The 19,796-nt window shown below is 35.8% G+C and overlaps 1 protein-coding gene across 2 annotated transcripts in view; it reads left to right on the forward strand.

Moving 5' to 3' along the window:
• AGMO (alkylglycerol monooxygenase) overlaps positions 1–19,796 on the forward strand; it is a 190,435-nt gene that overhangs the window by 112,783 nt on the left and 57,856 nt on the right. The window lies entirely within an intron of this gene.

Here is a 19,796-nt window from a genome sequence, read left to right on the forward strand (position 1 = left end):
TATATTTTGCTTTCTTATGTTTTGTTACACTATTTGAGCATTGTTTTTTTCTTATATCTTTATTCTTCATTTTTATGATCATTTTGTAGAAAATTATTTGGGTTTGCTACAGAGATGACAATTTCCATTGGAAAAAAATCATGGAAGTATGTATTTACCATTTCTTGTGAAAATAATATATTACTGGCCATATACTTTGAAGAGAATAATGTAAATGAATTGCTGAATTTGAATTGTTTAATTCTCCTTTTATGAGAGAAATCTGGAAATGCTTGGAGTCTGGAAGACTTAAATATAAAATATTTTGTTTTATACTTATACTTTACCTCAGAAACATACTTTTAGCCATTGACAAAGAGAGGATACCGAACTAAATATATCTATAGTCTGATTAAGTCTGGTTGCTTTTGTGTTCTTAGCACTCATTTTTATCCTATTTGTGTCTTTAGCTTTTTAATCTTTCTTTCTTTTTCCAGTACAGTTAGCATTTAATGACCCTTTTAATAGTATCAGAATTAAAATAATCATTAATGAGATTCTGATCTGAATAACATTACCAAGCTCCCTACTGTTGGTTACCAGCAAAGGTTGTGTTCAGTAAGGTTATGAATAGGTTACTGGACTAATAGAACTGTTATCTACTACTTTTTGGATTAAAATTGGAAAAAAAAATCAAATAAAACAGTAGGGACTGAGACTCAACCAGATTCAAAATGGTTCATTTGACTTGAAACATCTGCAAAATTTATAACAACTTTCCTAATTGGAGGTTTCTGGTCATGGTGTTGATTGTCCTGCTTTTCTAAGGGAACAGGCAATAGAAAAATGAAAAATATCTATTACTGCTGTGGGTCTGGGTGTTTTTTTGTTTTGTCTTTTTACCTGGAATAGGAAACAATAACTATTAGACAATATTTAAAGCTAGACAAATGCCACTAATTGAGAATTTGTTAAATTTTCCCCCCATATTGTTACATTGTCAAAGCTTTGGTGTATAAATCAAGCAGCTCTTGAATTGCTTTGATAGGAGTCTGCCAGAACTCAGCAGATATTTTAAGGGTTTTACTTGCCTAAATATAATTTGGGAAATGTTTGCATTATTTCATGAGTAGCCTAATGAAGTAGACGGGCTTGTAGCAACAAATTCTAAAATTTGGCACCTAATCCTAGAGGCCTTGAGACATAACTTTCAGATTTGAATTATTTGGGTATTCTAACTGAATTTTGGGAGAATTATATGTCATAGTATACACTCTCATTACTTGCTGAGTTGTGTGTATTCATACGTAATGGTGTTTCTTACTAAGAAATGAGTAGAAGTAAAATTATCATATTATTATTTCTATTGTTTGTAGGGAATTATGGTTCTTACTCCATTTGTTATATTTTTCTGTCATAAAAAATTTGACTTTAGTGTCATCTTGAGTTCTTCTCTGCTGTACTCTCCTATCCTTTCTTGTGTGCAATGTTTTTCCTTTTATCCTTTATATTACAGTTCTTTGTTGCTCTTATTTTAGTCCCTTGTTTGGCACAGTCCCTTGTTTGGTAGTCCACTTGTCACAAGAAACAGGAGTACCTTGCTTACAATTTTGCTTGGAAAATTCTGAAAGAATAGTTGTCTTTCAAATAATTTGCTGTTGGGGAGACCAGAATAGATAATGTTTCTGAGTGATGCCAATATGTCCACACTTGGGATTTACATTTTATCATGAATCAACAATTTGGTGATATTAATAGCTATTATGATCATAGAATCATAGAATAATAGAATAGTTTGGGTTGGAAGTGACCTATAAAGGTCACCTAGTCCAATCCCCTGCAATGAGCAGACACATCTTCAACTATGTCAGGTTGCTCAGAGCCTCGTTCAAGCCGACCTTGAATGTCTCCAGGGATGGGGCAACCACCACCTTTCTGGACAACTTGTTCCAGTGCTTCGCCATCTTCGTCATAAAAAATATTTTTTTTTTTTTTAATCTGAATGCTTGTGATGAACTCCAAAGCATCCCCCATTTCAAAATAAATGATCTGCTTTTGCTCCCAATGCATTATACAGTTTCTGGATTCATGTTAGTCATATTCTTACGTGTCTAATGGAGTTTATGTTAAAAAAAAGTCTGAGCAAAGAGAAACTGATGAAGATTTTTCAATTCATGTTGAGAAGTCTTCAAACATTAATGTTTTATCTCAATATTGAGATTGACCCGATCATTTTAAAATAGCAGTACCAGAAAGCATAATAAATAAATAAACAAATTGTTTCCCCAGAAATTAGGTTTAAGATTTATCCTAAAATTGTTTCTGTTCAGCATTCAAACAAGTTATGTATCCTTAATAGTATGATAGTACAGAAAACTTTGAATATCTTTTGTGGCCCATAAACCTACAGATGCAGTTTTTTTAATTTATGCTACATATGTCCTGGTAATTTTTATCTGCTTGCTTTTCAACTTCCTTTGCTCTGTTTCACTTTCACATCCTCTTAAAAATTTTAAGAGGTATAAATTAAAACATTATTTATTATTTTTGTTTTCCTTGTCTAAATATCCCGTCTTTAGCATACACCTAGATTTAGCTGACTTGGATCTTTTTAATGTAATATTTCTAGTACTCATAATCTGTAATATGAAATATATCAAAGGATGTCCTCCTTACATTTTTATCCTTATATGTTACCAAATAATGCTTTAGTAATCCAGCGTTCACGAATGAACACACAACATCATGTAAAAGAATTTCTGTTGAGATTTTTTTTACTATAAATTATGCCTTCAAGGGCATAATTACTTAGGGATGAAGAGAAATTAATTGCAAGAGACATGATGGCACTATTCAGTGTTTCTAGAATTTAACAGATAATTCTGTCTGAGAATTCTTAAGCTAACAGTGCACATTGCAGCAGATAAGTGCAGGACTGATTTTACCAATGGCATGTTCAATTATTAGTGAAAAAGTATGTGACTCTTGTCTATACATGTGGGCTTTTTCTGTTACTATGTTTCATATGTTCATATTTCTCATGACTATTTTAGAGATGGTAGATAAGATTTCAGAAATAAATAACTTTGCAGTACTATTTGCAGGGTATTCTAACTAGCAAAAATAGGTGCCTTAAACTGCAAATGATTGCATTTGGCTCATAAAAAGGTCTGACAATTATCAGAATTAGTGCATTGGAGGAAGGCCTTCTGGGTGGAAACTAGATGGGAAAATAAAGAAGAAATGAGAGAAAACTAGGGGATCAGTGAGAGAAGGGAGAAGAACAGAGGAAACAAGGAGCAAGCCTTTCACACTTTCCATTAAATTAGCTCAGATGGGCATGAAGAAAGCAGCTAATGATGGCAGTCTGAGGGGAAGGAGCAGTCAGGTCCTCTGGCTCCAGCCTCTTACCCTCTTTGCTGCCCTGCTAGCTGGGTTAGTCAGCTGGTCTAACAGGAAGCCAAAGATTTTTCTTCAGGTAAGTGACAAAACTTCCTGTGGAGCAGGTGAGATTCTTAATGCTAAGGCTCAGGGAAGGTGAAAGTAAAATGAAGCTATAGGGGTGTAAGAAAGGACTTAAAGCTATATTGTAATATGATTGTTAACTGTGTCTGCAGTCTAATAAAAAAACAGCATTTGCTCTACTGATACTTCAAAGTTGTGTGTATATTGTTCTCTCTGCTATTGTATTTGAAATCCTTCGATTATATGCTCATGGGGATCTCTCCCTGTGCCCTTTCCTTCTACAAACAAGAAAATAATTTGAAGCTATCATTATCACAAAAGTGACTACAGGAGGTAGAACAGTGCATGTTTCTCAGTATGCATTTTCTGTTAACCTTGTCCTGAATGTATTTTGTATGGATGGTTAGATGAAAGAAGTAGGGGTGATTGTTTGTGGTTGGTGTGTTTGTTTGGAGTTTTATGTTTTGTTTGTTTGTTTAAGAAAAAAAGTGGTGATGTATGAGGAAATTTTTAGGTCCTAAGAAAATTGTTTCTTGGGTGGAGGTCAGTGAAAACCTCAATGTTAGAGAGAGAGAGATATTTGACTGGTTTGAAGAGCCAATATGTTTCTTTTTGAGAATCTGTGCTGCCACATCCTATACTAGTTAGTTTTCTTTAGGCTGATTACTTCATGCCTGTGTAATGTGATGATTGTGTGTATTACTAAAGCCAAATCATTTTCTGTCAGACTGGGCCTGGAGCCTTCTAACCACCTGGAGGTAGCAGAAAACATTGCTTGTATGTTCAGTTATGTGACGGTTCAGCAGGCATGATATGTAAAAATAAATCTGTGATGATGGTGCACCTCTTCAAAGTGTTTCCATCCAACTGCTCTGGTTTGGCATCAACCTGCATATTCCATGAGCTGAATTTGGTCAAGCACTGGCTGTTATTTGACAGTAGTACTAATGAGGAGCAAGTAGAAATGAAAGCCATTGACATGTTGTTGGAACCCTTGTCTTAAATATTTTCAAAAACTCTCATAGTGGCTGCAACTCAGTACTGAGAAAGACTCTTAAACTAAGGGGCTAGGAGTGAGGAAGCTAGAGGAAAAAATAGATGTCTGTCTTGATGTGCTCATTTATCTGTCAGGCATGCATTAATTTACAGGTAGGAAGGACAAAAACCTAGGGCAACTGTCACGGAGGAAAAGAGAGAAAAAGAGAGACTGTATATACATGTGATGTTTTAAATTAATAACTTGTTTTCTTTTTTGTTTTATGTGGGTGTGTGGTACATTAGAAATATAACTAACTTTGGAAGTTATACAGAATGTTGTGCTGCAGGGTATAGTTCAGCCCTTAACTAATGAAGGCAGAAATAAGCTTTGTTGTGTTCAAATTGTTTATTTACGCCTCCAGAGTATCTGAACTTGGTAGATTCAGCTGTTGCAAAAACTTTTGGAGACAGTATTCTGTACCAAATGGACTGCTTCTCTGATCTTTGATGCAATTCACGTGTTTCTTATGGCATGGCAACTAATTGGTCTGGATAAAATATAAAATATCTCTTTATTAAAGAACTGATTTACACTGTATCCTGTGTTCCACAGAAGTCCCTCTTAATGTGATATATTACCACGCGACTTTTTTCTCTTTTCATCGTACAAAGAGTTGCTGTTACCTCACTTGTTTCTTAGTGTAATTTACCAGCGTTGGAATACTGACTTATGAGTACTGACTTAAAACAAACATTTACTCATAAGAACTTATTTCCATCAATGATGGTTTTCTACTCTGTAGCATTTTTCCTTGGTCCCTCATTATGATCATGTGTGCCACATTTCAAAGAGCCGCATATCCCATATTTGGTTTCCATTAAGGTTAAAGCTCCATGCCCTGTGTTATGATTTATGGCCTCAGCATTTATGCAGCCTCTGTGCCTTAACTAGATTGGCTGGTGTATTTCAAATGTATTTTAGAAATGAAACTGGGGATGGAAGGAAACTCTACTGCCTTATGATAAAAAACCTTGTCAACACACATGGAATTAAATAAACACAAGTTGTAATAATTTTTTTCTATGTTAGCTTCATTCAGAAGAGTTTACTATGCCATGCAGTGTATCCCAGGGACTGGACTTTTAATATTCTTGACAATTGCCCTAAGGGGAATAATGTCCCTTAGAAAAAGTCACAGTAAAATCTGGCAGTGGATTAAGTTAGTTTCCACTTAGGTGTGACAGCAGAGTCATTACTGATTTTAGACTTAGCCAGTTTGAGAGTCGGCTTCACCACCATCAACTAAAGACTGTGATGTATAGTTCCAGATGCTCCGGCCAATTGACCGTAAAATTGCTCCACATTTCTGGCAGAGCAGTTGAGCTGGAGCTTTTAAAATCTCCACTCTCTGAGCTCAACACCCTCCCCCCTCTGCTTAAAAGCTGCTCATTATTCTTCTTCTGCCTGCTGATCTTAGCAAAAGAAAAACTTCTGGAATCAATTAGAAGTGTCTGCACTTGATGAGATTTGCACGTGAGTTCGGAATTGCGAGGCTTTGATAGTGTCAGCCAACAGCTGCAGTTTCAGGTGGTAAAATTGGGGAAGGAATTTTCCAGGGTTTATTTACAATCATAAAAATAAAACAAAAATCAAGACAAGTTGGAAACCATCTAACATGTTGTTAAAATGAACCCAGAATTGGGTTACATATTTATTTTGTCTCAAAAAAAGTAAACTGGTGGTTTATTATCAGGATCTTTTCAATTACCTTGCAATTACTAGGCTGTATAGAGCAGTTGTAATAAAATGCAAGCTATGGTCTGCTTGCTGTAGTTTTAAGTATGAAAGAAGCATCTGCTATTACTTTTGTCACTTTAATTGCTTGACAAGACAAGGAGGTAGTCATACTTAATGGAAATCAGAAGCATGCAGTCAAAGATAAAGCCAAGGTAGTACTGTGAAGATAAAAAATACATATTCACGTATGCTGTCTGAAATTTTGTGGGTTTTTTCTGTCAACACACTCATAGTTATAAAGTTTATTTTCTGACCCTTCTTAGCCCAAAGCAGTTAGTGATTGGCTTGAAACTGTATGCAGTGATTTGGATTTTAAAGATAACAGACATGCCAATGAGATTATTAATGTTCAGTTATACATCTGAGGGTGTCTTTGTAAAAATGAAGCTGTACCATTTCACACACATTGTTAGTGAGTGGTTTGGTTCATAAGTCAAAGCATAATTTTTCTAAAAGCAAGTAATGCTACAAACCCCGTCAAACTACATTCTTTTCTACATCACAATAACACATGGATAATGATAGAAATGTCCATACCAGTGAATTGCTTCACCGGCATTAGTCCCTGGTGACAACTGAGATATTCCACATGGATAGATGTTTCTGTCTGTGCAATTGCAGTTCTAGTACTAGAGTATTAATGAGCAATTTATTTTTTTTCTTAATGCACAAATGTGTAAATTTGTTTCATACCTGGTTTCTTCCACAGAGGAAATCTAATCTGTACAGTATTTTTTAATTAATTTTTTTCTCCCTTTAAATTTAGAGCTTAAAGTATTTCCAGCAAAGACACACTCAGAGAATGCATGTTGGCAGTGTTAGTTATCAGTGTTAGCACAGAGGCACCTCTGCATCACAAGACAAGCAGTGCTGGCATACATTGGAGTGAGAGGCAGGCATACATACAGACCTTGAGCTGTTTGGGTTCTATAGGAAAGGTGCAAAGGCAGTTGGAGCAGACGTGTTTCCTACTGCTGACAGAGCCATTGCTTACTGGTCTGTTGACACTCTCATACATTTTACATTCAAAGATGATTTAAAGGTGTAGTGGAAAGTACATTGCAGTCTCTAAGAGTCAAAGGTAGGATAATAAAGGATGGGCGATTCCTGTGTCCTGAAAGAAAGATACTGGCTTGTCTGCTGAGGTTTCCCATCCACGCAGGTTGTGTGGGTAGAAGCAGAAGATGCAGTCCGATGAGTGCAGAAGGTATCCCCCAACCATGTAGAACACCCTAGAGCGGGGAACCTTCCAGCATCACTGTGCCAGGCCAGGATGTGTATGTTCTCTGGGACCTGGCTGTCTTTAGCCCATCAAGCTCACCTCTATGTATGTGCTTGTTAGGACAACCTGATATGCAAAATTAAATAGTGTGCCACCAAAGCTGTTGTAACAGGCAGGTGGGAATTATCCTAATCTGAAAGAGAGGAGAGCTGTATCTGCATTCCCAAGACCATGAAGACAGATGACTTAGTTTGAATTTTATCTTCAACATGGCAGGCAGAGGGATTGAATCAACTTTTAGGAGATAAGAACTTTAATTAAACGAGCTGTTTCTGATGTGGAATAGATCTGGATTTGGCAGGTACAATGTGACCACAAAGAACCAACCTAGTGTTTAAAGCATTCTGGATATTTCTGTCTCATAAGATTTAAACAGAGAAAACCCAAATGTAAAAAACACATGCAGTCCAGGGTTACTCAATGTTTATGTCTTGCAAGGGAAATGGAGGTACAAGACCCTTCGTCCCATAAATGTCCCTTCCCACTTCTGTAACAGTGAGCAGAACACAGCAGCTGTGAAAACTTAGCATTTCTGCAACAGAATGTCTGTGGAGGATGCACAGAATTAGACTGTAACATAGGCCATTGGAAATCTAAATCAATACCTGTATGTCGGAAAGCAGAAAGATATTCAAAGTGTTCTATAATATGTTTTAGTACTTTTTCTTTAATCAAAAATTCTATCTTTTATCTTTTGCTCAGTCTATTTTTTTCAGAAGCTTCCTATGAGCAACAAAGAAAGAAAAGCGCAGTAAACATTGAGCCTCTGTTTTTCTACTAGCAGTACCTGAAATAACCACAGAGCCTGAAAACTAGTTCATGACATCTGGGCAATTGCATGCTAAATTCTAACCAGCCAGTCCCTTTTGTCTAAAATGGGCAGTACATCAGTAAGATAAAATCAAGCTGTTATCTGTACTGTCATTTATTTTCTGTATTACTGCCTTGTTGTATCATTCCCTTGTACAAGTTCTGTTTTCTATGGTGTTTAGAGTGAGGGAATAAGGGAATATAGAGAAAGCAACAATACTATATTTGGGTTTATATTTGGGTATTGTGGAGCACAAAGAGAATGTTTTAAATTTTTTTTCTCTTGCCAATGCCAAATAAAAATTGCCTGATGAAAGAAGATTAGCAAATGCTATGTTTAACAACTGATTACCAAATGCAGAACACACAAAACATTTTGTATGTTTAAAAGTTGGAAATAGGTGTTATGAGAAAAACCTAAATGTAAAGCTCTAGTTATCACTTGAAACCAAGGCAAAATAATGTAGCAACCCCCTATAGAGTCTGGGAGTGATCACATCTGTCCTGACAGAATTTGTTTTGTTTGTCTTCATGTGGAACCCATGAAATACCTGGAATAGGTTGTTAATTTTGCTGATTGGAAGCTAATACACAGTTGAAAATGCCTGGTTTTAGTTTGAATATTTTAGATTTTTTGGAGAAGAGGATGCTATATTTTGTCCTTAGCTATTACTTGAATTCACTGCATATGACTATAAATCTTTAGATCTATTAATTTCTCTTGTTTGCTTCATGTAGTTTGGCTACAAAGAATGGACAGATATTAGGAAACAGTTAAAAGTGGCAGTGAAGCAGGATGCTAAGAAGCAGAATCTGACCATTAACTGCATTGTTTTATACCTACCTGTCTCCATAACTCTTTCCACTTCCCTTTGTCTGAGGCCAACACAGTTAAATTATAATATTTTGGGGAACATACCTGCCTTTCTGCATACATAAAAGGGCTGTCCCACTTCTATGCACTATGTAAGCAGTGAATAGAGTTGCCATCATCCTAGTTAAGTTCCTGGTCACTTTTTTTTCTACACTTACAAGTGAAGCCTATTAAACAGCTGCCTTGTTTAGAAAACTCAGGAATTTTTATATGTATACGTAATATTTTTAAGTTCTCTGTTGTCTTCATCTGAGAACATTCTAGAACAGGATAAGATGTGTTCAGGAGCATAATTGTAATAACTTGATGGACCATCTTTGCTTCTAATGAAAGTGTTGCCCTAAACTGAATCCATTCCAAATGTATCCTCCATACTATGTGTATGGATGGTAGTTAGCTTCTGGGGTTATCTGAGGCTTATTGAAATACATCCCTCGACCATAAAACATGTAAAAAGCAGAAATTCACCTGTCAGACTTGTGAATTGGACCTAAAAATGTGTTACCAAGATGCCAACATCTGAGAAGAGCTTCATAAATTTTAAAATTAGGCTACAACTTGCTAGAATTTGTCATGCCCTCTGGATAGCAGTCTAAAACGTGCAGTTTGCTGAAAAAACATGGCATATGCTTTGATATATTTTAACAAGCACTGAAAAAAATTTGAGACTCTTCTAACTAAAAGGATACAATAGTCCTTTCTCCTCCTCTTCCCTTTCATTACTTTTTCTTTTTTATTTTTTTTTTTTAATCTATGTGTGAGAAAGGAAAAGATACTAAAGGAAATGGAGAGGATTAAGGAAAATTTTATTTTGTAGTTTACTAACCAAATCGAAATAAAACAAAACCTACAAAATATTTTTACGTCCTTGGAAACTGGAAATTTCTTCACTTCTTTTACAAAATGGAAGATAAACAAAAATAATTGGGAGGTTGGAGCTGAAGTTAGAGTGTTTCATTCTGCCTGGGTTGATACACTTTTTTTTCACTTTAAATTTTGGGGTTTTTTTCACCCCACTATTACAAAATAAGAACAGTCAAATACTAGAACAAATTATTGGCCAAAACAAAAACATCTCACTCAAACTTCTCCATTTAAAATAAAGTCAAAAGTCTTCGACTTGCCATGAGTCCATTAATCTCGATATTACACATTTCAAAAAATAAATTCTTTGATTTAATTGTCGGGTCTATACTTCTAAGAGCAGAGAGAGGTAAGCAAGTGGCTACCTGAAGCTCTTGCTGTTGCAGTAAGAAGCTTTCTATTAACAGAGGGAAAGTGGATATTTAAAAAAGCAAAAACTGTCTAGTTTTAGCACAGTCCTAGGTATCACACCCTGATTTATTTCTGTCATTATACATTACCCAAGGGTAGCTCACAGATACAGATAAAATAATTCTACAGTACTCTGATTAAGAGTAGCGATAGAACCAATACAGTTACATAGCCTTAATTTGTATATATCTTGGTGCCGTCATTCCTTGATTTTTTTCAAGGATCTCATTGGACTATTTATCACCTTCTGAATAATTGCTAATTTCTACCAAGTTTTTATAAAAAGTCTAAATTCCCTAAATGAATCAAATCTGCTCATTCCAGTGATGTAAAACTGACAGTTTCACTCCTGGCTCATGAAGAGTTAAGGAGGCAAACAGGTTCTTTAGTGGATCCAGGTTTATTTTTTTGGCTTTGTAAGCTCTCTGGCTTTCAGAACTTATTAGCATCAAATAAAAATCAAAAGCATCAGATTGCAAAAGTAACAAAAATTATAGCTGTGAAAGCAGCGTGCAAGCAAAACTGGTCCATTTTTCCTGGACAGTCCACATAAAACCTGCACAACCAACTACTTTACATGCTCTACTTTTTTTATTTTGATCTTTTGGGAGATCAAATTACATGATCTTCGTGCTTTTCTTTTGCTTTTTGCAGTAGTCCTTACTATTAAACTCTACACAAAAGCATATTGCGACTGTAAAATATTTGGGCATATATGCCAGTAATTTCAGAGAACCCATAATAGATTTGGCGACAGAGGTTCTGATTTTCAGAACTGTACATGTGTGGACAAATGTTTGCCTTTTGGCTTAGACGGAGTCTTTAGAATGTAAATCATCTTTGGAAAACTGTCGTTGAAAGGGAACCATGTTGCTAGCTTAATTGTTAAGAAAAAAGGCAGGCTTGATACCCTTCAAAATTCTGCTGAATGTCAACTCAGCTAAGAGTTTTGCCTTTAGTCCAAAGTGTGGTCTCTTTTGAGGGAAGGACTTGGAAACTGGTGACTGTCAAGTATATTATCAAATGCAACATTATTCTTTGTTGAACAGAACATGCATGTTCCAATATTAGCCAGGTTAAAAGTGGAGTGGAAAGAAATGGCAGAGGGGAATGGTGGACACAACAGACCCTCTCCAGTCTGTGTAGGGCACAGCTGGTCCAAAGGGTACCTGTAATGATCTGAGAGTGTGTTAGGGTAAGGATGGAAAGTAGGGAGGATTTTGGAGAATGTATTCTCCCAAACTCCTCTTATTACTTCCTTTGTTAAGGAACTGAATGATAAGAAGTTGCTTATGTGAGCCCTGCAATATTGTAAAATTCAAGCTTTACAAGGAGAGTGGAAAATGAGAGAAAAGCCTTGGGTTTATACAGCATTATCTGCAAAGCTTCTATTGTATCTTTCCAGCCCAGATGCCCTGATTTCTAAAGTATTTTGTCATGTCCTTGCAGACAGATTATCTCTTTGTAGTTTGGGGCAAGGTCATGGAATCATGGTTCAATATGCTATAGGCACATACTTATCTTATTTTCCCAGTAGTCATGAGTTCCTGAATCAGTGACTTAAGCCTAAACATGGTGCTGGATTGTTCTGTCCCAAACTACAGAGAAGACATTGCTATTGTTAATATTCATTAGCAAAAGTTTTCTCCTTTGAAATTTGTATGAAGTCATCTAAAGTGCAGGTCCAGCTAATGTTGTACTAATGCCAGGCAAGAATGCTGTATGACTTCTCTCCACCATCGTTTCCCTATTACAGTTAATGCAGTCCATCTTACTGAAACCAAAAAGCTATTGCCAGTACACCTCTTAAATTATTCTGAAGCTGCCAGCTGTGCCATTTGCCTTTGATCCTTTCTTTCATGGTAATTGTCATACTGAAAGGTAAAACTAAAATATATTCTGTACCAAGTGCCACCTCTTCATACTTCTGGAGGCTGTTTGTCTTCATGAGATTTTTGCAGATTTCACATGCTATTAATAGTCTTCTCTATGTGCTATTGCTGCCATCAAGTGCAATTATATAATTATGCATGTGCAACTATTCATGTACAGTAATTTTTAAGTAATGCCAGCTCTCTGGAGCTCCAGCATTTTTGTACTTCTTAACTTTAAAGAACACTTAGCATTACATGAAATGCATGAAACACCTCGTTGTTTTATTTTAATGAGAGGACTAAAAAATTAAAAAATTCTGGTTGAATATGCACTTTGAAGTATGTTGCTGACCAGAAGAACAGATTGCCTTGTTAATAGATGATAATAGTTTAGTGACTTGCTTTTATGTTTCTTTACTCTCCCTGATAAGATAATTGAGAAAAACTGTGGAGTCATCAATGTAAATAAATCTCTTTAGTAATGAAAACAATTATATTTCCCTTACAGGTGGTATTGTACGCTAAGAGAAAGACCTTTAAGATGTTCTTCGGACTAACGTGGTTTAAAAAAATGCTTTTCAAATATGAAAATCTATATAATTTCTGATTCAAAATATTTAGAGAGGAAAACACTTTTCAACTGTTTATTTAGTGCTTTAGGAATGGCGCTGTCCATTCACTCTACAGCAGCAAATTAGTATTTTATTGTACCAATGAGAGGTTGGACTGCAAGTAGAAAAGCACTTCATCAGTGCATTCACTGTTGGCAATGCGCTGCTTAAGAATAAATATTTCCTTTATTAAATCTGAAATCAAACTAGTTGGCATCCAGGTATTCTAATAGTTGTACGAGATACTGTCAAGTCCCAGAACAAAGCGATAGTCCTGCTTCCAGGGATATTCGATGTAAACATGATATGAAAGACAGCAGATAAATGTGGACCAGTATTAGGACCACTGGAGGAGAAATCACAAAGCATTTGTCTGAAAATTGAGCATAATGGGAGCTAGCAGAATTAGGGAAGAGAGAGGTATGCTGAAAAGATCCTTAAAATGTTGAAAACTGGCTTACTTTTGAAAAGGGTGCTAATGAAAATGTACATAGAGAGGGATGACATAGCCAAAGGCACAGTCTAAAACCCACTTATTTCAGTAGCATTCTGGGTGGGCATCAGTAAATTATAAAGGTTTTGGCAGAGAGAATTGCTGTATTGGAGATATGAGAAGACAAGGGTCTGGATGAGAATTCTAGATAGGACCAATTATCTCTGGTATGTTGTTAGAAAAGAATCTGTGCATGTGGATTTGGGGAGTCTCAGGAGAGGTGGGAATTGAAGACGATGTATAAACAGTGATGATGGTATCTAGAATTATAGGGAAAGAAGGAGGTAAAATTTAGTTGAAAATAGAGGAGATAAGTAATTTAAACTATATTTAACCTAAGCTAACATTCAAACAAAAAACAATATTGGGAACAATGGAGTTTATTTGGTGGGAAGAGGGGAATGCGACTTGAAGAGATGAGTGGGATCTGCACAGAGATGATAGATTTGTGCTGGCATTAATACCTAGAGGAGTATAGAAAGAGAACAAAGACAAAGCTTGCACAAAAATGGTATATCTGAGCTGTACATGATGGCTTAAAAACTTGATGTTACTGAGCCCTACATAATAGCATAAAATAAACTATATTTATTTATAACTTTATTTATATTAAAGATCTACACAGTAGATCTTTTGAATGAAAGCAAAAATGATAGAAATATATTTCATATAAAGAAAACTGGTCACGTATACAACAGATTAATAGATTTCTTCTTGCTGAGTTCATGGTGGTAAGATTTTTTTTTTTTTTTAACATATGAAAGTAAATTTTTCTGGCAACTGGGACTAAATGGGATCCCTGGTCATATGGCAGTAGAGTGCTCTAGTACTACAAAACGACTTTACTATTGTCAGAGAGGATTCATCTGTGAGATAGCAAATTTTCCACCACCAATGTCTTCTGCAAAAGCAGGAATGAATTGAAGTAGTGTTGAGAATTCATTAAAAATATTTGTGATAAATCAATAGCCATAAGAATTAAAGATCAGGGTGCTAAGTAGGATTTAAATCTTTGCCATTGGCTGTCCTGACTGATGCATGCAAAACTGTATAGACACTTCCCATTAATCTGGGCAAAACTTTATTTATTATCTCTCTTCATATGAAAAAGAGCCCTCTAAAATAAACCTATTTAAAAATATTTTCAGAAAGAAGGAAAAAACTATCTCCATAGAAACCCTGAAGTAATATATGAGCAACAATAAAGAAAGGTTTCAGGAGAGAACTTCAAATAACTGAAGTGCTATGAGACATAAGGACACTGGAAGACTTTATGGTGGGAAGGGCTGAAGAAAAATAAAGGGAAGTTGTGTGAAAGAATGTAATACAATGAAAGGAAGGAGAAGAGAAAGCAAAATAATTTGTCAGGTAAATCAAAGATGTTACGGAAAAAAGGATTGCTAAATGGTACTGCTGTCACATGTTTCTAGGAATCAAAAGTTAATATCTGTTCACAGGACTGTTCTCAGGTAGTTCCTTCTAAGACTTCAAAATAGCGGTAAAATGAAAGTGAAAATCAAATCAACCCAAATACTTGAGAAGTTTCATAACAGCAAGTTTGGTGCAATTTTGAAAAATTAAATAACATTCCAAAACAAGATAATCTGAGTCGTTGGGCTTTTTCTAAACAGGAGAGAATGAAGATGTATAGGCAAACATTTTTGATGAAAGTACTACACCCTCCCTTTGCAAATGTTTTATTTTTTAACAACTGTAACCCTTTGCATGATTTGGGACTATTCTGGATCATCTACTATGCCTGAGGGAATGGCTCTAAAGTTTCATTATGAGAAGTATAGAGACACTATTCTTTTTGCATTAATTTAATATATGCGTGCATTTTTTAAAGTAAAAGACATTGCACATTAACGTATATTCTTATATATTATAGAACCCAGAAGAAATTAGCTTCTTGAAAAGCAGTGCAACAGGAAAAGTCTTAGATGATTATAACACCTACTGTGAAGTTTTGCATTTGATATTGCTATTTTAAATGGCTATAGTATGTACTTTGTGTGTGAGTGAAAAACATAACTTGGAAATATTTACATGTGACTGATCTATTTTAAGTAAAAGACATAGATTATTTAGGTGCTAGTGAGAAGTGTGAATATTGTGATTGGCTACTGCACAGAAACTTGCAGACAGGTAGTATGTGGGGAGCAAATGAATTGCTACTGTGTAAGCTTAAAACTGTAGATGCAAAAGCTAAAATAATATTTACCTATACATGGTATAATGAATCTTTATTGGCAACTGGTATTCACAGACTATTTGAAAGGCAGTATTGGCCAGACACAAGTTATTTGGCAGAGATCTTGCCTAGTATATATTTGCAGAGCCTGTCTGAATAAGGATGCTGGCGGGTTTATCCTGATTTCTATTCCAGGTGACAAATTTCTATCCAAGCATATGAGTGATCGAATATTTTCCACTGGAATCTGGGCACTGTAAAATTTCTGAAGCGGAGTAGAAAAATTGAAGGATTTGCTTAAACTGTAATAGTCTCTGCATACCAAGGTGACAGCAAAATATTTCCACTTGGACAACATCAGGGTGAACTGTGCTGAATTGAACTAAACATTTTCTGGAATACTGATGGTATTTTGTTGCCACTTGTCAGTGGCATCTTCTCTTAAACTAGAAGCTGTGATCACCATAGTCTTCAGGTAATTCTGTATGAAAATTAAGCAACAGCACTGGAAAGTACTGATGCACTAACTTTATATACTAAAGCAAAGACCTTGGTTCAAACCAGATGAAAGCTATACCATAACCACATTAGCTTATTTTTTTCTGATGCTAAGCCAATTAAGAAATGGAATAGTTTCCATTAGTTTATTTGTCTTTCCTGGAACAATTACAATTACTAAACTTTCCTAAACTATACAAATGGGGAGTCTCCCCTTGTGACAGGTTGTTTAAATTTATAACTGAAGTTAGCATTTCCATCTCCAATAAAAGCCAAACAGACATTTAATTATGGTGCGTGACATTTCTGACTAAAATAGAGCCAACAGAGCCTGTCAGACAGCCCTCATTGTTCATGGATTTTGAACAAATTGGGGATCTGTGAATTTATAGCCAGGTTTTTCTCTACTATTGTTTAAAATAGCACACATGGAAAACACGCCATGGGTGTGTTGTAATTCAGCTTTAATGATGTAACACTTGGTTTCAGTCAATTGTTGGAGGATCACAGTAACACTGGTTTAGTGCTTCAGACGTTGCATGTTCCTTAGCAATTATAGTCCAGCTTTCAATAATGGCTGTTGGCGGGGTATCCACAAGTGAAGTCATAGCAATTTTGAAAAAGAGCTAATAAAAATACACCTGCCTTGTAGTGGAAAATGAGCCTTTAATATCTTTACTTTGAAGTTGAGTGAAGCCCACAGCATTAACGAACAGATACCAGTGTTATGATGCAGTAATCCACTCCCCCAGGGAAGTCAGGAGATTGAGGTATGAAAGTCTACTATTTTTTAGTCACATATTTTTTAGTCACCGTAACATCATGAACAAAGAATGGGAATAACAAGGTGATAATAAAAACTGGAAGGAGTGTTAGCTGTAAAGTTAGGAATATGCAAAGCCATCCCAAGCCATAATTCAGGGATGCTACTTACGGCTTAAGTGATGTATAGTGAGTCAGTTGTTAGCTTTAATACAATTCCGTATTTAAATATATTCAAATCCACTTTTTGTTAAAACAATATATAACCTATTAAAATAGGATTTAAGAAAAAGAATGAGAATTTTTTTTTCATACAACTTCTCAGCTTTCTATTCTGGATCAGTTTAGCTTTTGACAACATTTTTCACAGCCACTGAATATTCGCAGCCATTAATAATCTTCAGTTGGTTTTCTTCACCAAAAGATCTAGGGTGGGTTCATTTTGTCCTTTTGTTACATTTTCTTTTATATTCTCTCCTGATATACTCCATATGTTTTGAATTCTTTTTCATTTTAGAAAGCATGTGTAGTTACATCCTTGCGCCATATACAGTCAAGTTACATATCTTTCTGGGGCAGTCCATAATGCAGTAGTTATATGCAGTTATAAACTTGTGTTTGGAAGAAGTGTAACAAAATATATTTTCAATAAATGGTGGGAAAAAATCCAACCTCTTTAACTACTTCTAAAATGAGAATAGGAACTCGGAGGATCTGTTCCTGCCTATTACTAAATTAGCGACTGCTTAGGCAAATGACAGAATCTTTCTTCGTGTTGGTTTAACTGAGTGGAAAATGCATCCAAGAATGCCCACATTAGAATGAGTTTTGATTACTGTTTTAGCAAAGACCCTCTAGAATTACCCTATTAAAGGCCTTAAGCAACTGGATGTTACACGGTCGAAGGAAACCAGTTCCCGGTGTCCACAGCTTTTTTTTTCCTGCACAAAACTCCATTGCCTATTGTGACACACTACTCCCGTCATGCAGATGGCTGTACTAATCTTACTATGGTGAACATGCCTAAAGAGACTCCAAGCCAAGTATATATAATAACAGCTCAGCTTAGGCTTGCCGTTGCTCTGTGATATGTTATGCAGCTGTTTTGCAATCACTACTGTTGAAATTAAGATCCAAACTGCAAAAATAATTGTATAGGTATATACACAAATGGGCCTCTTATCATAGTTGGAGTAGAACAGAAATTAATATGATTGGTATGTTCTTAGCACAGTAAGATTTATCTGGAAATTGGCAGAGCTGCTTCCGTATTAATCGCTAGATATAATTTATGAAAAAAATTTAAAACATTTTGTCAGAAATTTTTCTGCAACCCGAAGCAGCTCAGGAACCCACAGAATACAAATCCTGCAGTTAGACCTTCAGTTTTAGCAGTGTTAGAGGTTCCTCTTAAAATTACCAGAATTTGAACTGTATACCTTCAGGGATGGATGTTGCTTCTCTCATCCTCATCCTCACCCCCACCAATATAGTACAATCCTCTAAGTGGAGAGGTGAAAGATAAAGGGCGCTTAACCCCATGCTGGCCTGATCAAACACTGTTCCCTGCTAACACAGGAAGAAACATTCATCAAAGGGATATCACTTGAGTATGTTCCTACAAAAACATGCACTAATGCTTAACTTCATGTTAATGGGACTATTTAGGTGCATGAAGTTAAGCATGTGTTTTAAATCTTTGCTGGATTGTAGTCTGTATTTTCCTTTCCACTAACCTGAGCCTTTATGCAGGGTAGTTACCTTACTGGTCTGAAATGCCGAAAATTCCCTCTGTCTATGGAGAAGATTTTATATGTCTGAATTCCCTTGTAGATCATCCCTAGTTGCCATGGGATTTTAATCTTATTACATCTGTGTTTTCTAATTTATGTTTAGGGATAGTAGCACATTTTTACAAATTTCAAATAACTTGTATGGACTTGCTACTTTTCCAGAGCAAGTATTTATATAATTACTTTTCAAATATAGCCCCTGTAATAGCTACTTATTTAAACTAAAAATACTGTTAATAATGATACAGATTTCTAACTTTTGTGCTAGTTTTTACTCTTAACTAATGGTCTTATGGTCATTTCTGCTTTACTCTTTTCTATAAGGAATCTTCCCTGCCTTGTGAAGAATATTTATCCCATGTTTATGTAGGCTGCATATAACCAACTTTAGTGAATCTGGACTGAGAAGCGTCATAATAAAGTTACCCCTACAAAAGTAATGTATTAAGAAAAGTGTGTTTGTAATCCCACATATTCAGCAGAAGATTTCAACTGGAAAATGTTTATAAATTAATTTCCCAATGTGTTGATAAGCTTATTTTTCAGAAGGTGAAAGGAAGAACATGACAGCAAAAAACCCAACTCATTATAAACTTACTGTGCCCTTCATACTTATGGTCCCACAAACCCAAGTCACCAATCCAGTTCACAAAGAGATTCTGAAACACTTATTTCCCCAAAGGGAACGAACTGCAACATAATAATGCCTGCCAGATAACTTGTGATCATTCCACTTTTTTCTGGAACTTCCACCAACTCCATTCCCAGTGAGTCCAAACTTCTTGTCTTAATCTTCATATCTTCCGTGCAAATTCTTACTCTCCTCTATGCTCCCGACTGCATGGAGTTGTCTCTCATCACCTCCCATTTCATTGGGGACGTCCATCTTGAGCCTGTGCCTGATGGTTTTTACTCCTGTCATTTGTTGAAGTGACTTCTTGAATTATTATTTATTAACGTCTCCCTCAAATCCTCTCTCAGGATCTGCTTCTTTCAGGGCTCCTGAAATACAGGGACCAGTGTGTTAGAGTTTAGCCGAAACAAAAAAAACCTTTAGATGGCTGCTGGCCCAAGGCACATGCTACAAGCATCCCTCACAATTGTCTCTCT

Source organism: Pipra filicauda, unplaced genomic scaffold (genome assembly GCF_003945595.2).
Source record: "Pipra filicauda isolate LSUMZ 115617 unplaced genomic scaffold, ASM394559v2 scaffold66_size7647185_pilon, whole genome shotgun sequence".
NCBI classification, from domain to species: Eukaryota; Metazoa; Chordata; class Aves; order Passeriformes; family Pipridae; genus Pipra; species Pipra filicauda.